The 19,397-nt window shown below is 43.7% G+C and overlaps 2 protein-coding genes across 3 annotated transcripts in view; both read right to left on the minus strand.

Moving 5' to 3' along the window:
* LOC132886187 (NLR family CARD domain-containing protein 3-like) overlaps nucleotides 1-4,757 on the minus strand; it is a 28,661-nt gene extending 23,904 nt beyond the window's left edge. The window contains exon 1 of one of the 2 annotated variants that reach the window (XM_060920758.1): nucleotides 4,676-4,757. The gene's annotated coding sequence lies outside the window, so the exon portion shown is untranslated. The remainder of the gene's footprint in view (nucleotides 1-4,675) is intronic. The other variant, XM_060920757.1, reaches the window with a different exon arrangement.
* The window catches only part of LOC132886321 (NACHT, LRR and PYD domains-containing protein 3-like), a 719,980-nt gene that overhangs the window by 383,016 nt on the left and 317,567 nt on the right, over nucleotides 1-19,397 (minus strand). The gene's annotated exons all lie outside the window — the stretch shown is intronic.

Below are 19,397 nucleotides of genomic sequence, written 5' to 3' on the forward strand. Positions count from 1 at the left end.
CAAAAAAATGGCAGCCACCATGAAGGAAGGAGATCCAGAGTTTTCAAACATTTGCTTAAGTGTGAAATCGCAAAATGGTATTCTAGCGAACAACAAAATAGTAAAGATTCAGAAAAACAAATCATTCAGTGATCATTTTAATAGTGTAATTTCATCCGAACTAGGCCTAACGATCGATTTAGAACTACAAAAAGTCCGTGTGTCGGACATTTTAAGTACCTTTGTAAAAGTTTTGCAAATGTTGCGGTCAGCATTTAAAATGCTAACTTAAGTTTTTGTACAAGTTTCAGTTGATTAAACTGTCATATTGTATTAAATGTGTCTGCTTTTGTAATAAAAAAAAGTACTGAAAGAAAAAGCAAACACAGCATTGCAATTTCTTATCCATCCATATATAATACAAATTAAATAAAACAAAATAAAAAATCCCTCCCACGGTGGTGTAGTGGTTAGCGCTGTCGCCTCACAGCAAGAAGGTCCTGGGTTCGAGCCCCGGGGCCGGCGAGGGCCTTTCTGTGTGGAGTTTGCATGTTCTCCCCGTGTCCGTGTGGGTTTCCTCCGGGTGCTCCGGTTTCCCCCACAGTCCAAAGACATGCAGGTTAGGTTGACTGGTGACTCTAAATTGACCGTAGGTGTGACTGTGAGTGTGAATGGTTGTCTGTGTCTATGTGTCAGCCCTGTGATGACCTGGCGACTTGTCCAGGGTGTACCCCGCCTTTCGCCCGTAGTCAGCTGGGATAGGCTCCAGCTTGCCTGCGACCCTGTAGAAGGATAAAGCGGCTAGAGATAATGAGATGAGATGAGAAAATCCCTCCCTCCCAACTGAAAATTTTTTTGCTCACCCGGTGGACAGGAAACGGATTTTTTTTAAGGATGGCCTAAGTTTTAATGTTGAATGCCAGTAAGTTTTCAGACTATTTTGATCAAATTAGTATGTAATTGTGTCAAAAAAATGTCCTCTCCGAGACAGCTAATTTTTCAATATAAAATAACATATCTAAAATGATTATTTTCATCCTAAAATGTGGTCAAGATATTGGGACATAAATATTAGAGACAACTAACACAAAGCTTACAGCCTTATATTTAAAAGCACTATGGAAGTAGTGGATTCTGAATTGTCAAAAAAAAATGTCCTCTCTGAGAATCACTGCATTTGTTTCTCCCAGCCCTTCTTAAAGCTACATCTAATCTTCTTTATCTTATAGCAGATTACACAAAACTACCATACACACGTGTCAAAAAATTACCTGAAATCTGTTCTTTAACTTGTCCTTCACTTAAAAACTGGTACAAGAACCAGTTTGAATCAATTTGAATTTTGGAGCCCTGTGACACAAACTTTGAACCCTGATTGTAAACCAGCCCTTATTCTCTGAACCGTTGATAAAAGTGAGCTTGTACAGAATGATAATAGCACCTGTCTGAGCCGGTTTGAGCCGGTGTCACGGTCTGATCGCGCGCTGGTATAAATTTACCATGCGCATGCGCAGACCGATTTTTTTTTTTTTTCCCCTGGTCAACTTCCGGGAAGTCTAAATTTACCATTTCTTGCTGTGATTTTGTACTGAGCAGACTAATAGAACATGAATTGTGACTACAGTTGTGAGATTTGATCATCAGTAGACAAGCTGTTGAATATGGATGAGGAAACAATCATTTCCCAGCCACAAAATGAAGATCAGCAAAACACACAGTCCAAAGAGGCATGAGACCAGCGATTCGCCATTTTCAAAAGAAAGATGACCCAACTTACCTTCTTCCTACAAACTGGATATACTTAAACAAATCAATATTCATGAAGATAAAGTTCATCATTCCTGGCTGCTCCTGATCAGCCTACTTAGTGCATAAACTGGAACTAAAACATGGGTCATTCATTCATTCATCAAGATAAAGTGAAAATAATTTATTTGTGGATCAAGTATGATCATAAATCTCCTATCATATTGGGCTGGTAAATTCTGACTAGGCCCAATGACAGCAGTCTAATTATACCAAGTTGGTAAATTTGAGAGAATAACTAAATTATAATAATCATGTAGCCTAGTAAACTAGACCCACCCGCCTAGCAGCCAAAAATATTTTTTGCCTGCGAGTGGGTCTAGCCTCGCACCATATCAACAAGACACCCCGGGCATCAAATCGTGCCCGCCAATCACAACACAAGGTTTTTGTTTGGATTCTTTGGGCGGGCTTTTGCAGGAGTGATGACAAGGCTGCGCGACGCTGGAGAAAGCACAACAGGAAAGATGGCTATGGCTAGTGAACAGCGCACGTTTGACTCCGCTTTGGAATCAGTTTTAGAAGAATTAGACTTGGAGTTTTCGTTGAAACATGAGCAGGAAGAGGCTCTCCGCTCATTCCTTTTCAAGAAGGACGTTTTCGCTGTTTTGCCGACCGGCTATGGCAAAAGTCTGATCTACCAGCTGGCTCCGCTCGTAGCCAAAAGGATGGGGCTAGTTTGTGCAGTACGAAGAATTAATAAACAGCTTTGAAACATTACTTTTTGATTGTTTCTTATTTTCCCGTTATTTTAAATTTAAGGGAAATTATTTCACCAAACACCACTAAATAAAAACTCTCAAAAACAGTTTAAGCAAACCCTTGAAAAACACTTGAAAAAAATAAGTGTATGTTAAGTATGTGGTACAGACTCCAAACTTGTGGTCATTATCTCCAAACTTCTTAATATCTAGAACCTGTTTATTAATTAATACGCATTTTGAAAAATTATTTATTTCAAGGCCTCCCCCACTGCTTTCTGTCGCTCTGACTACGTCACAGTCACTGTTGTGCTGATTGGTCAGAGCGTTGGCCTATACGCACAGAGACAGTTTGAAAGACACCGGGTTGTTTCTCCCACACCCTTTGGAAATGTCTACGATCGAGACCAGACTAAATATTCACATTAGTCTGGCTTGCCAGGCTAATAATCATGAGGAGTCTTACTTAAACAAATCAGACTCGGGAAATCCGGTCCCCCTACCCAGGCCCGGCGCCATGGGTGGGCCTTAGGGGGCCGTGCCCGCCCTGAGACTCATGTGGGCCCGCCCTGCTGGAACCCAGAGCAGAGACTTTTTTTCATAGGAGACAGGTCACTGAAGAAATCGTCCATAGAAATGAATGGGGACAGTTCGTAACGGCAGCAAACATTCTAATCAACCGTCTCTGACGGCAGTACGGGTCTGCAAATATCCCGCCTGTTCCGCTGCCAACAACCAATCATATGTCGATCTGAACCAACAGCTTTCCAATCATCTTGCAGCTTCGTGCTCCGCTGTCCCTCTCCTGCCGTTATAGAAGTACTGCGCCTGCGCAGTGTCAAAATAATCCACGAGAAAAGTGGATTTTAAAGCTTTTTCTGAGTCATGAGAACCAACCTAACACTCAAGTATAATCAGCTTTTCATGGCGATTTCAATCATATGCTCTTCGCGACCGTTAGTTTTCACAGAGTCCAGTATTGATATCTCCCCATTCATGTTCAGAAGGTCTGGTCCCACTAATCCGAAAAAGATGCCTGAAAGTGGCCGGCGAGTGACCGCACTTGGCCTGATAGGAGCCCATCACAGCTTCTTCTTCTTTGTTTGTTTTTTTTCCCTCAAAAAAAAAAAACGTAAACTACAAGTCAAAGTTTTTCAGTATAACAATAATAAAGAAAAATGTGCTCAATTTAAAATGTATTGAAACTATTCGAAATCGGCTGATCGGTTCATTCATTATTATCCGTGAGTACAGAAACACTAGTAATAATTTCTGGATCATTGCTATAAACGTGGACTAATATTTCTTGGGAACCAATGGGTTAATGTAATGGAATGAACCAACCGACCAATCGCATTTTTTCTTCAGATGGTATCTGGGTAAATGAGCAGCTGTCTCAGCCAATCACATTTTATTGCTGGACGGGATCATATCACGACATCTTCCGGTAGATACCCGAAATCAGCTTTGTGCGTTGTGAGGCCAGCGGAGCAAAAAAAAAAAAAAAAAAAACCTTTTAATATGCTGAGCAATGTTTGATACATTTTGTAAAGTTGTTTTGGTTGCTTTATAGGTTTCTTAGAATATTTAACTCGTCACGTCTGTGCTGCTCTCCTGGGTTGCCCTGGCTTGGCGTATAAAATGTGTGCCCCCCCCCCCCAAAGCAATTCAAGGCCCGTCCGTCAGTCTGTGTCTGGCGCCGGGTCTGACCCTACCGGGGGGAGCTCCGCTTTCAGGCAGTGAGATCTCTAAATTATCATTATTAGTAATAATCTCTGAGTGTGTCAGTGTTCTTCCGTGTGTTTGCTCTTCAGGAAAAAGAAGGTCTGTTCCAACATGGCGCTAACGCTAACGCTCGCCCACAAATCTGCACCATCACTCCAGTCGCTTCGAGGGATTTTTGTTGGGATCATAACCGCTAATAAACTCTCATTTCCGCCGATATCTATCCTTCGCTTCTTTCTGACTAAGATTATCCAAGTAATCCGGTAGCAGAGCTTTTTTAGCTGCAGTTTTCTCCGGACAACAGCAACAGACGCCGGACATCTTCACTTGGCTTCAGTCTGTGAACAAAGTTGGCTTGTTCCCCAGGTATCGGGGAGCGACGGGGGAGAACGGAAATGTGACGCCACTGCAAGGGGCCAATACTTTCAGAGGGCTCTATTAAAGCTTTAGATGGAGAAACTCACCGCGTTTTAGTCCTGAAAAGATTCGTTTTCTCCTCCACACCATACGGAGCTGCTGACTTTCACTTTCACTTCCTGCTCTGGGGGGAGGGAACACACACACACCCCAGGGCTAGGGGCGGAGCTAAAGGGGGCGAGCGGGGCCATTGACCCTGGGCCTTGGGCTCTCCCCCTAGCCGTACAGGGCCCCACCCTTTGACATTCAGGCCCTCCCAATAAATGTGCCTTACGCGATTTCATTGGAAATTCCTTGAAACCTGCAAGTTTTCACATGATTACAGACTAGTTGACCGATATATCTCTCATTTTTGCTCCACATTCTTATCATGGTTAAAAAATAAAATAAAAAACCCTGTGAAATCAGGATAGTTGAGGCTTTTCTTGGATTTGAGATAACTGTGAACGTATCTGCTTCTGAACTGGAGGGCCAAATTATTGGCTGCATTGAAGGGAACGGCTTAGATCTCTCCAGATGCCGTGGACAGGGTTATGACGGCGCAGCGAACATGAGCGGAATTTATTCTGGTGTTCAAGCGAAAATAGCAGAGCGGGAGCCCCTTGCTTTGTATGTGCACTGTGCGGCTCATTGTCTGAATTTGGTACTGAATGATTCTGTCAAAACTATCCCAGAGATTGGACAGTTTTATGATGTGGTTGCCAACAGTGTTAAGAGATGGGCATTACTTGGCGACTTATTGAGCCCAGAGAGCAGGGACATAACCTTGAAACGCCTCTGCCCAACCCGCTGGTCCTCCCGCTACGATGCGCTTGTTGCATTAATGTACAGATACGGAGACGTCATGAAAGCTCTCACTTACAAGCGAGAAAATGAATTAACGAGATGAGGCAGATGCACTTAAAAAGGCCATTACTAAATTTCAGTTCATATTTTTAATCAGCCTTAAGACAAAGATTTTGGAGTGCACTAATGCCATCTCAAAGTTACTGCAGGAGAAGACCATTGATCTCCTCAAAGCGTCTGCATTATTGCAGAATGCTGTACGAACTCTACAGGAGTACAGGGAGCAGTTTGATGAGGCAAAGGCTTCCACTCTGGCATTGGCTGTGAAATGGGGCAGTCAAACGCAATTTGTAGCCACCAGGTTGAAAAAAGTGAAGCGCCACTTTTATCACCTTAGTGAAGACCGTCGGCTTTCCAATGCAGAACATTATTTTCGGGTGAATGTGTTCTATGCATGCCTTGATGTAATCATTCAGCAGCTGTCACAAAGGTTTGTCAGTTTAAATCGGACTGCTCATTTGTTTGAGGCTGTTCATCCAAATACGCTCCAGCATGCCAAGGACGGGGAGCTATACGAAGTGGCCCGTCGACTGTGTGATCACTATAGTCGGGATATTGACTCCAGCTTTCCTGGTCAACTAGTGTCATTTAGGGCTTGTTTCAAGGAGCAGATAGCGAGACACACATCTGTGCTTAGCCTGGCCAGGTTGCTGGTAGTATATCACCCAGCAGTAACTTCTACATTTAGTGAGGTGTGCACGGCCTTCTTGCTTATTCTCACTCTCCCTGTCTCAGTTGCGACAGCAGAGCGCTCTTTCTCCAAATTAAAATTGATAAACAATTATCTCAGGAGCGCAATGGGTCAAGAGAGACTCTGTGGATTGGCCATTTTATCAATTGAGAATGAGCGAGCAAGAACGCTTAACATCCCTCAAATAGTCGACGACTTTGTGGAGAGCAAGACGCGTCGAATGCCTTTTCAGTGACGAATCCAGGTTTCCATGTCGGCTTTGTAGTTGAAGACGTACTTACACAATGAGGGTGTATCATTCATGATTGCTGGATTTTTTTGTTGTTGTTTAGTGTCTATTTGGAAGATAATAAAAAATGAATGGAAAATACAGGCTATGTAGGCCTCATCTCATCTCATTATCTCTAGCCACTTTATCCTTCTACAGGGTCACAGGCAAGCTGGAGCCTATCCCAGCTGACTACGAGCAAAAGGCGGGGTACACCCTGGACAAGTCTCCAGGTCATCACAGGGCTGACACATAGACACAGACAACCATTCACACTCACATCTACAGTCAATTTAGAGTCACCAGTTAACCTAACCTGCATGTCTTTGGACTGTGGGGGAAACCGGAGCACCCGGAGGGAACCCACACGGACAGAACATGCAAACTCCACACAGAAAGGCTCTCGCCGGCCCCGGGGCTCGAACCCAGGACTTTCTTGCTGTGAGGCAACAGCGCTAACCACTACACCACCATGCTGCCCGCTATGTAGGCCTATAAAAGATAAAATAATAATAATTAAAAAGGCGGCACGGTGGCGTAGTGGTTAGTGCTGTCGCCTCACAGCAAGAAGGTCCGGGTTCGAGCCCTGTGGCCGGCGAGGGCCTTTCTGTGTGGAGTTTGCATGTTCTCCCCGTGTCCGTGTGGGTTTCCTCCGGGTGCTCCGGTTTCCCCCACAGTCCAAAGACATGCAGGTTAGGTTAACTGGTGACTCTAAATTGACCGTAGGTGCGAATGTGAGTGTGAATGGTTGTCTATGTGTTGGCCCTGTGATGACCTGGCGACTTGTCCAGGGTGTACCCCGCCTTTCGCCCGTAGTCAGCTGGGATAGGCTCCAGCTTGCCTGCGACCCTGTAGAACAGGATAAAGCGGCTAGAGATAATGAGATGAGATGAGATAATTAAAAAAAAAACTTTGAGCAAGTTCTGTTCTAATATAGCCTGATTATATGCCGCAGGCCTTCTGTTTGTTTGCAATTTCGCCATGGCTAGGTCCAAAGGCTACATTCTTAAAAACTGCTTTTTGTTAGATATAGCCTGAGTAGGCCTAGATGCCACAAGCCTTCTAATTTGTTTGTTTGCAATTTCGCCATGTGGGGGGAGGGGGGCCTGATTGGTGTTTTGCCCCGGGGCCTTGTGTGCAGTTGTTCCGCCACTGCCCAGGGCCTACTGATCTTGTCATCGGATTTTAATCGTGTGAAAGTTTCACAAAGATAAAGTTTAAACTGCAGTTAAGAGCTAAAAATATAGAGACTTGCTGTACAAACTATAATATTCAACATCCACAAGGTTTTAACAGCATTGTACAGCAGGAGGCGCTCTTCTGTTTTATAGATTATTATTATTATTACATTCTCAGCGTTTAGAGTTCCATATAGATTTTGAATAAATTACAGATCTCTGTAGTTTTAATTTAGTTTTTATTGAGTCAGTGTAATGTGCTGTGCTGTACTCTCCCTTTTAAAGTGTCAGGAGTGGCGAGCTGAGGTGAAGTGAGGAGCCAAGAGCAGACTCAGAAAGCAGGCAGTGTAAAGAGAAAACTTCTTTAATGAAGTAGAGGGCAGAAAGGCAGAGGTACAGTAGGACTCAGGCAAAACTTGGTTGTCAAAAAACAGGCCAGGAGGTCAAAAACACAGAGGAGTAGGTAGACACGATCAGGGACAAAAAACAGGACAGAAAAATCTTCACAAAAACTGATGAGCACAGGGACAAGGGAAATCCAGGCAGAGGGAGCAAAAGACACAATTCAAAAGAACAGGCAGCAAAAACTGGAACAAAAACTGAACAGAAAAACAAGGAGAAATCCAGGCAGGGGGAATCAAGAACACCCAATACCAATGAGCTGTAGCGAGGCGAGGAAAGTCTACAAGAGACAGTCTGGAAAATGGAGCAGCTCCAAACAGTTCTGAAAAAGCCCTGGCTGATGGGAGAGGAGTGGGAGCAGGTGTGGGAGTGCCGCTTCAGGAACTGGCCTTCAGCAAGGCAGGACTGAATTCCTGTCCTGGAGCCGGCATGGAAGTCCCACAGTCTAAGGCATGGATGGACTGGACCGGACTGTGACATAAAAGAAATAAAACATGACATAATACCGAAATATTTACATTTATTAATATGAAACATATCCATTATTGCTATAAGATTCATCATTTACTTGTGTAAATCTGTATCTTGTTTTAGGAGATAAAACAACTAAAATGTTCAATGTTTTCAGTGATGAAAGTTTATGATGACACTTTTCTGATGTATTTAATTAAATAAATGTTAGCTGGGTGGATTATATTCTGTTCTTAGTCCAGTTTAGTCATTTTCAGTTTCAGACTGCCTCCCCCTCCTCTCCCATCCCTGTCCCTTCCCTCCTGCTTTCTGCTTTTTCCCCTCTTTCCACAGCTGATGTCACCCAGCTCCTGCTCTCTCACCATCCTACCACCTGTGCTCTTGATCACATCCCCTCATCTCCCCTCCAGACTATCACTCCTGACATCCTCCCATTTATCAACTCCTCCTTGTCCTCCGGATAGTTTGCCTCCAGCTTCAAACAAACCTACATCACCCCACTGCTGAAAAACCCACCCTAGACCCCTCTGTCATCCAGAACTATCACTCGGTTTCTCTTCTCCCTTCCTATCAATGACGCTTGAGCGCGCTGTTGTGAACCATCTCTCCCCAGGTGATGAAGAAAACTGAGTGAATGGTTTTCACAGGTGAGATGTGGTTTCATCCATTAACACACTGAGTTCTGATTGGTGACTCCAGTGTTTAGGAAAAACGAGACAATGAGAAGTACATAGTGTGTTGAGAAGTGTGTATAGAAGTTTGCAAAATGAATGCAGCATAACTGCAAACTGTGTTGAACAATAAGAATGTGTTTATTGTTGTGAAGGAATATTGTGTGGTTCAGAGATTTGAGCAGAATGAATCAGTTATTTGGTGAATTCATTCCGTTACAGTGTGTATCCAAATGAGAGAAAGTGGATAACATCACAACACAGTGTCATATCAGGAAGAGCCACTAGATGGAGCTGTATTATGTGTCACAGGGTTGATGGGGATCAGTTCCATCTCCAGGATCTGTTCTGTTCCCCTCCTGTGGTCACCCAAAGCTATTATGCTTATAACGCAATATTAAATGGTAGTATAATAGTCTACAATGTGAAACAGCGATTCACTTCAATGAAATTATTCATTTCAATGTAATTTTAAACCATCAGTGTCTCAAAGATGCTTCGAGAAAATAACATGCTGATCAGTAATCAGTATATCGATGTGTATTGACACACACACAGTACATATACACAATGAAGTGTCTTCACACAAATATTTCTAACATCCAATACAGAATTGATAATCATCTTCATTTTTATAAACACAGCATTTAAAAATCGATTAAAACATTAGTTATGTACAGAGTCAACCAAATTAAACCTCTCATCTGAAATTTATAACAACTCCAGGAGGAAAATAATTTAATTTACGCAGTTATAAGCAGTGTGTAACTTTGTGCAATGATCAAATTACTGCAGTGAACTGATACTATAAGATATTTATGATGTGTTTTAAACATAAATGTGACCTTCTGCTGCATGTAAATGGAAAAAACAGAAGCATACTGTACATACAAAACTATTAAATTATGTTCGATGTGCATTAACAGTTTCTGTTTTGCTGTAAAAGATATTAATAAGAAAATATTTATGAGTGTTTAGTTCATTAAAGTGCTGATGACACGTTTTTGACATCTTTGGCGATGTTTTACAACATAAAAAGTAATTCCCGATGATCCATATATTAATTCACGAAGGCGCCTATTTTACAAGTTATGATAAAAAACGCGGCTATTTGGGCAAATTTGACGGGGCTGCAGCACCCAGGAGACAAAGGAGGAGGAGGAGCTATATGACGTCAGCGAAAGAACCTTCCTCCTAACTTACCAGTTTGTTGTTGATGCGGCAGGTGTTCAGTTTATCATTATTAGTATTTTTATTATACATTATTATACATTATTATAATATATAGTTATTATGCCTTCGTGTTGTGTTGCCGGCTTTTGCTCCAAAACCCACAAGGATGGGGTAAGTTTATTCAAGTTTCCCAGAGATCCCGAGCTGCATGCGAAGTGGGTGAAGCAAGTCAGGCGCACTCGTGACAAGTGGGAGCCCTCACCAACATCCGTCCTGTGCTCTGAACACTTCGATTTGGATTGTTTTGACACCCTTCCCAGCTTAAAGGAATCTTTGGGTGTTCAGTTCAGCACAAACGTGTGCTGCTACCATCAGCAGTGCCTACAGTATTCCAGAGGGGGTCTACTGGTAGCTATGCCGGATCCAGCAGTCGCCTGGGACAAGGCGACTCCTCCAAAGACAGTCCAACTGTCAGAACATGTGTTGAGAAACGACATAAGATAAAGGTACGTAGAGCTATAGAGTGCTCCGACATGATGCTAAAAATAGTAACCATGCGGTCTGCGCGGCCATCTTGGAAGTGACTCGCTCCAGAGCGCTCATAGAGTACACATCATAGAGTACACATTCATGATAATCATAAATGTAATCATAAAGTCGGCGTGATATCAGTCATGTATTTGCTTGTGAAAGCTTGTTTCTCAAAGCAAACACTGAGGGAAAGCTAACTTAGCTAGACAAGTAGGCTACAGATTGTCATTTGCTTACGCTGATGTAGGTTATCAAATATTTTGCTTCATTCAAGGATAAAACTAAGAAGCCATAAACTAGAAGACGTGCCTGCCAATATTATCCTAAATGTATCACGGATCAGGCATAGTCGTAAGCTTATTATGTTAGCCGTTTGCATGCTCCATTAGGAACTATGTATTCAGTGTAGCATACGGCTTACATGATATAAGCAGTGTTTACACATGCAAGACAACAATACACAATATTAAAATATTGATTCCGTAACATTTTGAACAAATACGGGTTGACCTACCAATCCTTGTTATCCAACCTTGTGGTGTTCAATGCTGGGCTGTCTGCCTGTCCGCTGTCCATCTCGGGGTCGGAGTCGCTCTCAGATTGCACAGCAACAGGTTCAAACCTGTACGGTTGGATGCACCCGTGTTCGTCATCACTTGATTCTTCCGATCTATCCCACTCACAACACAATTCTAGACTCCCAGAAGAGGAAGAGCTAGAGAGTTCACCGGCATTTTCATGCGCCATTTCCATTGAGTAGACAGCCAGTGAACCGCAGCGTGTTCTTCCGCTGATGTCACAACATGGCCGCGAGCCACGGACCCAGTTTTCTTGCGCTGTGCAATTAAAAGTTGGATATTCGCATAACAACAGCTTCTTTTCACGTAATTATAACAGAAATCTAACATGTTTGCCATGTTGTATAGTTTATTTAAGAAATTGCATAGAGTCATGTTCGTGTCATCAGCCCTTTAAAGTTTATTTATCTCAGCTGGTGTATTTTTACAAACAACGAGAGAAGTGGAAGTGCTGACATGTTGTACACATCTGATTATCACTAAATGATGATTTTCAAATCACTTTGTACTGTAAGGGTTTATCCTCATCATCCTCTGTGTGTGAGACTCAGATCAGATCAGGATGAAATCTAAATCTGTAAAGAAGGAGAAAAGGGCAGAACGATCACATTTGAACATGTTTTTATCAGAATCAGTCATTGGGTTCATGACAAGAAAAATGTGTCGCAGAACACACAAAGCACAGATTCAAGTTTACAAAATACAAACCCATAAATGATCTCAAAGTGTGTGTAAATGAAAGGGGAGGGGATCCATTCTTTCTCAGTGAAACACTGTTGCCTTATACAGCCACCAGGGGCAGGCTCTCTTCCACTCTTTTCAGAGAGAGAACACCAACCACACAACAGTGTTTTTATTTATTACTGTACCAACCCATTCAGATCACTCAGCTTTACTACACAACACACACAATCTTTATATACAGTACACTTACTGTGTGTGTGTGTGTGTGTGTGTGTGTGTGTGTGTGTGTGTGCCTTAATATCTCTATTGTACAGTGTGGATTCTCCAGTCTTTATCACCCGCTGCAGAGCCTTCCTGTCCTGAGCAGTGCAGTTTCCATACCACACTGTGATGGAACTGTTGATGACACTCTCGACTGTGCATCTGTAGAAGTTGCTGAGGATTTTGGTTGGCATGCCAAACTTCCTCAGCCTTCTCAAGAAATACAGTCTCTGCTGTGACTTCTTCAGAAGCTGCTGAGTGTTGTGAGACCAGGTGAGGTCCTCACTGATGTGAGTGCTGAGGAACTTAAAATTTCCCTCTCCACTTCTGTCTCCCCAATGTATATTGGGGCGTGCTGCTCCCTCCTGCTCCTCCTCCTAGGATCAATAATCATCTCCTTGGTCTTATCTGTACGTATTTAAGGAGAGATTATTTTCCTGGCACCAGGCCACCAGTCCTGCCACCTCTCTCCTATATGCTGTCTCCTCTCCACTGGTGATCAGTCCAATGACTGTGGTGTCATCTGCAAACTTTATAATTGGACTCAGAGGCCACACAGTCAGAGGTGAAGCAGCTGTACAGCAGAGGACTCAGTACGCAACCATGGGGGGTCCCTGTACTCAGTTCTGATGCCTGATGTCCAGTTTCCTACTCTGACTGACTGGGGTCTGTTTGATAGAAAGTTCAGAATCCAGTTGCAGAGGGAAGGTACCACTCCAAAGGTGAGGAGCTTTTCAGACAGTCTGTGTGGTATGAATGTGTTAAATGCCGAGCTATAGTCTATGAATGGCATTCTAACATATGCATCCTTGTTCTCTAATGCTGCTTTTCCACTACAAACGCGGCTGAGTCGGGCTGAGCCATGCCGTGCTGAGTCGGGCTGAGTGGGGCTGTTGGAGTTGCATTTCGACTACAACCGCGCTGAACCGTGCTGGCTGGAAGTGGGTGGACACATTGGGTGGAGTTAGCGAAAGTGGGTGGACGTCAGGTGATGTCGTTAAGCAGCGCAAACAGTGACATCAGTGAGCTTTTAAGCGGTAGTCTCTCGACCCGAATAGTAAACAATAAACATGGAGGACATGGAGTCGTTAGTGTTGCTGGTCTTGGTGCTGTGGCTTGTTGTCACCGACAACGCGGACAGATACTGGCAAGAGCGTATAGATGAGGCGAGGCGCATAAGGCTTCATAATTCTCGTAATTCGTAATTCTTCTCCTTCTGGGTTTGCGGTGTTTACAGATCCCAGCACGCTCGCGGGGCGTGTGTGGGCATGTGAGGACACTCCTCCTCACCAATCAGTGCACAGGGGAGTGTCTGCTCACGCCCCCAGCCTCACTCGGCACGGTTTGGCTCGCTTCAGCCCCACTCCAAAACGGTGCGAGTTTTAGGGGCTAAGCAGGGCTGAAGCGAGCTGAGTCGTGCTGGTTTTTGGTAGTCGAAACGCGAGCCGTGTCGGGCTGAAGTGAGCTGAAGCGAGCTGAAGTGAGCTGAAAAAGGGTAGTGGAAAAGGGCCATAAGTGAGAGAGGGCTAACAACATACATCAGTTTAGTTCAGTGTTTTTCAAACTTTTTCAGACCAAGGACCACTTTATTAATAAAAAAAATTTGCGGACCACCTTACCCGCTAATTATCCCAAACAAAAACAACGAGCCTACTTCAACAGTATATTACAAATTACACACTAATGAAATGAGAGTTTTACAAATAGTATCGTCATCTCACTCATTGTTGTCCTTTTCTTAATAGGAAGAATGGCGCTGCTTATTCTGATCCATCAGTGAAGCAATGTCTGGCTCCAAACTGGACAGTTTTAATCTCGTATTGGGGGCCACATTGATCCGGTTGTGCTACTTTGTTTTCAGTCCAACCAGAGTGGAAAATCCAACTTCCCAGTTGTATGTGGTTGAAAATGGCATTAATAGTTTCAAAGCAGAGTCAGCCAGCTCAGGATGTTCAGGTTGGATGTGGAACCAAAAGTCTGTCAAGCATTTCATGTCATCTGCAGTGTCCCATCTGATGCGATGTCCACAAGACCATCAACCTCTCTTGGTGATAGCTTGGAATGGACGTGCTCAATGTGTTTTCTGTCTCCAAATGGATTTCTGATCCACTCAAAGCCCACATCTAATTCTGGGAAATATCTCCACAATTGTGAGTGAAGGCCTTGCAGATGTTCCTTAAAGGCTGCAACTGTGTCACCATCCAGGACCTCCTCGGCAGTGAGAAGAAAATCTGCCAGCGTAGGGAAACTATTGAATTCTTGGTGATCGAGACAGGCACACCACAATTCCATCTTGAGGCGTACAGCTTTAATTTTGTCCTGGACAGTAAAGACTGTGATGGCTTTTCCTTGCAACGCTAAATTTATAGTATTGAGAGTGCTGAAAAGATCAGCAAGATAAACCAATTTTGCGAGCCATTGGAAATCATGCATTCTGTCATACAGTTTGATGCAGGAATAACTTGACCTCATCACGCAGTTCAAATAGACAGGTGAGAACTTTCCCACGCAATAACCAGCGAACTTCAGTCTGAAAAAGAAGTTTTATGTGCTCGCTTCCCATTTTTTCACACTGAGCTTTAAAAAGACGTGTGTTCAGTGCTTTGCTTTTACTCATATTAACTATTTTCACAGATTTGTCTAGAACTGGTTTAAGACACTGGGGCATTTTTTTCACTGCCAGTTGCTCTCTGTGAATGCAGCAGTGTGTTGCTGTGGCAGATGGTGCTACTGTGCAGACACGCGCAGCGAGGCCCTTGTATTTTGCCGTCATCGCAGTCGCACCGTCTGTGCAAATGCCAACGCATCTTGTCCAGTCAGTGTTATTCTGCACAATGAAATCATTCAGTGAGTTAATATATAGATTGAGTCACTGCCTAAAAGTGGAGCTCCCATCTGTTTCTGGGTTGTAGAATTTTCTTATATCATAGCCAGCCTCTCTTGTTTTATTTTTATACACTATAGTTACTATACTGTTTCCTTATGTTGCACAAAATGTCGGGCAACAACAGTGACAAGTTACTCACTACTATACTGTCCCAACTACTACTCTACTGCACTAGTTGTTGGGTTTCCTGTGGTGGTGGGCACGCACACACAGGACCGAAACCATCAGTAAACAACTCAATGGGTTTCTTTATGTCTCCACACTCTGTGCCTATGGGGCCCCACTCACGGGGGCCAAAGGAGCTCCACTAATATGGAGATTTAAACTGTAATGACAGATAGGAGTGTGGTTCAGTTAAAGGTTAAACTGGTTTCCGTGGTGAGTAAATACTGATAGAGCTAGTTTTGGTGTGGGGATGTTCTAAAGCAGCCTGCAAAGCAGTTCATCTAGAATGACGAATCCACACGACTTGCAGTTGCTGCTCTCTAATGTCTCCAATACAGCTAGTCAGCCGTTTGGCCCAGAACACGACACATCGGGAGATTGTCATTTTCATCTTCGGCTCTGTGTCCATCTTAGAAACTCACTGCGCTCGCGACATCATTTGCTCTCTGATGTCATTTCCGTGGATTGAGCAGGACAGAAACCGCCCCTCCCCCACCCAGTGTTTTCCTCTGCTCTACACCAAAATCATAGCGGACATACTTTCTTATTTTCAACACAGAATGGCAAATTTGGCCGAAAAGTGAGGGAAATATATAAAGTTTTCCAGGTGTTCGGTTGAAATGTTTCCCCTCGTGGGCCAAGTTGCAACAGGGGCCAAACCGTGCAGGCAATATTAAAGCTAAGCTAACGGAGCATGCGCAGTGCGCAGGCAGCCTTTTGCCACCACTTTACCATCAGCTGCCCTGTCACTAGTGTATTGCTGTTTTCTTTCCTTGTCCAGACGGTTTGAATTGATCAGTAGAACTGGTTTCATAAGCCATGCTTGGCATTAATCACTGTTTGCCATCACTTCATCTTCATGCATTTAACTGTGCTGTGGGGAGAGTGGGGAAAGGCCCAGCGCCATTTTTGGATCCCAAATGTTTGTCATGTCTCATTCAAAATGCTCATTTCATGCTCATTGTCATTTACATCTCTCATCTGTGTTCACTTTGACTAATATCAAGAAATGCAAATGTACACACGGGCTGTGAAAAACACTCTCATTTATTGGGTAAAACTTTGCGATGACATTTCCTTCAACACTTTACTCACCGGCATTCAAACTCCACTACTTCCAGATTTAGGGGGAACCGAGGGACTGAACCACTTGGGTCAGATAGAGGGGTTTGGTGGGTTGAACCATTTTGACAGGGGTGGGATTTACAGCAAAATGTGTTGAAAACAAAAGAGAGGATTCATGAAAACACTGAGTGGATTCAGGGCAACTTCTCAGATCCCGAAGGATTTCGCAGTGATTTCAAAATCAACATCACTATTTAGAATTAAATTCCTACAACTCATCTCATCTCATTATCTCTAGCCGCTTTATCCTTCTACAGGGTCGCAGGCAAGCTGGAGCCTGTCCCAGCTGACTACGGGCGAAAGGCAGGGTACACCCTGGACAAGTCGCCAGGTCATCACAGGGCTGACACATAGACACAGACAACCATTCACACTCACATTCACACCTACGGTCAATTTAGAGTCACCAGTTAACCTAACCTGCATGTCTTTGGACTGTGGGGGAAACCGGAGCACCCGGAGGAAACCCACACGGACACGGGGAGAACATGCAAACTCCACACAGAAAGGCCCTCGCTGGCCCCGGGGCTCGAACCCAGGACCTTCTTGCTGTGAGGCGACAGCGCTAACCACTACACCACCGTGCCGCCCCCTACAACTCATCATTTCTATTAATTCATTTTTACCCATTTTCTTTCTCTTTCAGCTTGTGGCTTTTCTTGTGAAAGATTTCTTGGCCTTTCTCTCGCTCTTTCACCGCTTCTTTCCTTTTCTTCCTCTGGCAAAACTCTCTTTCTCTACCTGGGTTTCACTTCATCTTTCTCTCCTTGGTGAACTTGTTCTGACATCTTTTTAAAGTGTGTATTAAAGTTTGTAAAATGATTATTATTGTGTTGCGTGTTGTGTTACATCATAGCCAGACTCTTTTATAATATACAACATCCCCAAGGTTTTAACAGCAGGAGGCGCTCTTCTGTTTTTGTAGACTATTACAGTTTTTCTCGATTGCTAAGACACATTTCTTGAAAGCTGCTCTCCTTTTCTCTAAACTGTGAACACAAAACCCAATTTTCAAGCTACATTCACAAACCCTCAGACTCTTCTTGCAAAACCAAACTTTCACCTCAAAACAGTTCAATCTGTGCTCAAAACTGAACTATGTTGTTAAATCATGCCCCAAGTCAATCAAAATTAAAAACGCTACTGAGCAGTCACTAAACACTACATAGAAAAATAGAAAACACAATGCTCAGGACATGAAGCTGGAGAAATAAATGTTTATTGTTCACTGTAGGCTAAATGCATGTTGCAAAACAATAAAACTGTGCATTTAGCACTTGTACAAAAAGACAAAAAACAGAAATCTTGTTTTTACAAGTGCTACATGTAAATGCACAAGCAGAAATCTTGTGCATTTGCCACTTGTGTACAGTAATCCCATGTAAAAATAAAGTACAAAAATATACAAATAAGTGCATTACTCAGCCACAGCATCATGTCTCCATACTGGGTCAGGCCACAGGACTTCATCGACGTCACAGGCCACATTTTGTCTGGCCAGGCAATGGGGGAAAAAACCCTGGCATGCCGTATCCAGGCTTGGCATGCCTCCACACCTATGTCACCACAGGCAAGTTCCATGGCTTGCAGGAGATTTACCCTGGTGTAAGGTTGGCGTTCATATACCTTCCACCACCATGAGGAGAAGAATTCCTCAATGGGGTTTAGGAAAGGGGAGTACGGTGGAAGGCAAAGATTGATAAAACCTTGGTTCATATTGAACCACTCTCTAACCTGGAGGGCTCTGTGAAAACTCACATTGTCCCAAACAACAACATAGATGGGATGCTCATCCTGCTGCCCTAACAGAGCATCTCGCATGTGATTGAGGAAAATGAGGAGCTGGTGAGTGTTGTAGGGCCCCAGGTTGGCATGATGGTGGACAACCCCATGATTGCTGATGGCAGCACATAATGTGACATTGCCACCACGCTGCCCAGGGACACCAACAATGGCCCGATGGCCAATCACATTATGGCCTCTCCTTCTCCTTTTGGTGAGATTAAACCCAGCTTCATCAATGTAGATGTATTCGTGGGGTCTTTCCATTGCATCCAGTTGAAAAACCCTCTGTAGAAATATAGTTTTGTAAGTGATACAGAAAAAGTGACTTACGCCACTACAGTAAATTACTACTTAGAGTAATCAACATTGAATGTGTCTGGATATATACCAACCTGTACATACTGGAATCTTTGCTCTTTGACTCTGTCTGAGTTGCGATCAAAGGGCACTCTGTACAACTGTTTCATGTGTAGTCTGTTGCGCTTGAGGACACGATCAACAGTAGAGAGGCTGACACTGTTGATACCCTCAAAATTTACATGGTCCTCAATGATCTTCTGCTCAATTTCACTCAGTTTAACAGTGTTGTTCTTACGGACCATATCAACAATTAGGGTTTCTTGGTGTGGGGAGAACATACCTGTCCTCCCACCCCCATGTGGCAGTCTTTCAATTCTACAAAAAGAGAACATGCAGTTACAAAAAATATACATGGAATACTAGGCCTACAAACAGTTAGACCAACCCTCCATCACAATACTACAGTACATTGGTACAGTGATGTACTGAAACATATATTTACTTAAAGTATACTGTGGTAAGGCGGCACGGTGGTGTAGTGGTTAGCGCTGTCGCCTCACAGCAAGAAGGTCCGGGTTCGAGCCCCGTGGCCGGCGAGGGCCTTTCTGTGCGGAGTTTGCATGTTCTCCCCATGTCCGCGTGGGTTTCCTCCGGGTGCTCCGGTTTCCCCCACAGTCCAAAGACATGCAGGTTAGGTTAACTGGTGACTCTAAATTGAGCGTAGGTGTGAATGTGAGTGTGAATGGTTGTCTG

The sequence above is a fragment of the Neoarius graeffei genome, chromosome 5 (genome assembly GCF_027579695.1).
Source record: "Neoarius graeffei isolate fNeoGra1 chromosome 5, fNeoGra1.pri, whole genome shotgun sequence".
NCBI lineage: Eukaryota > Metazoa > Chordata > Actinopteri > Siluriformes > Ariidae > Neoarius > Neoarius graeffei.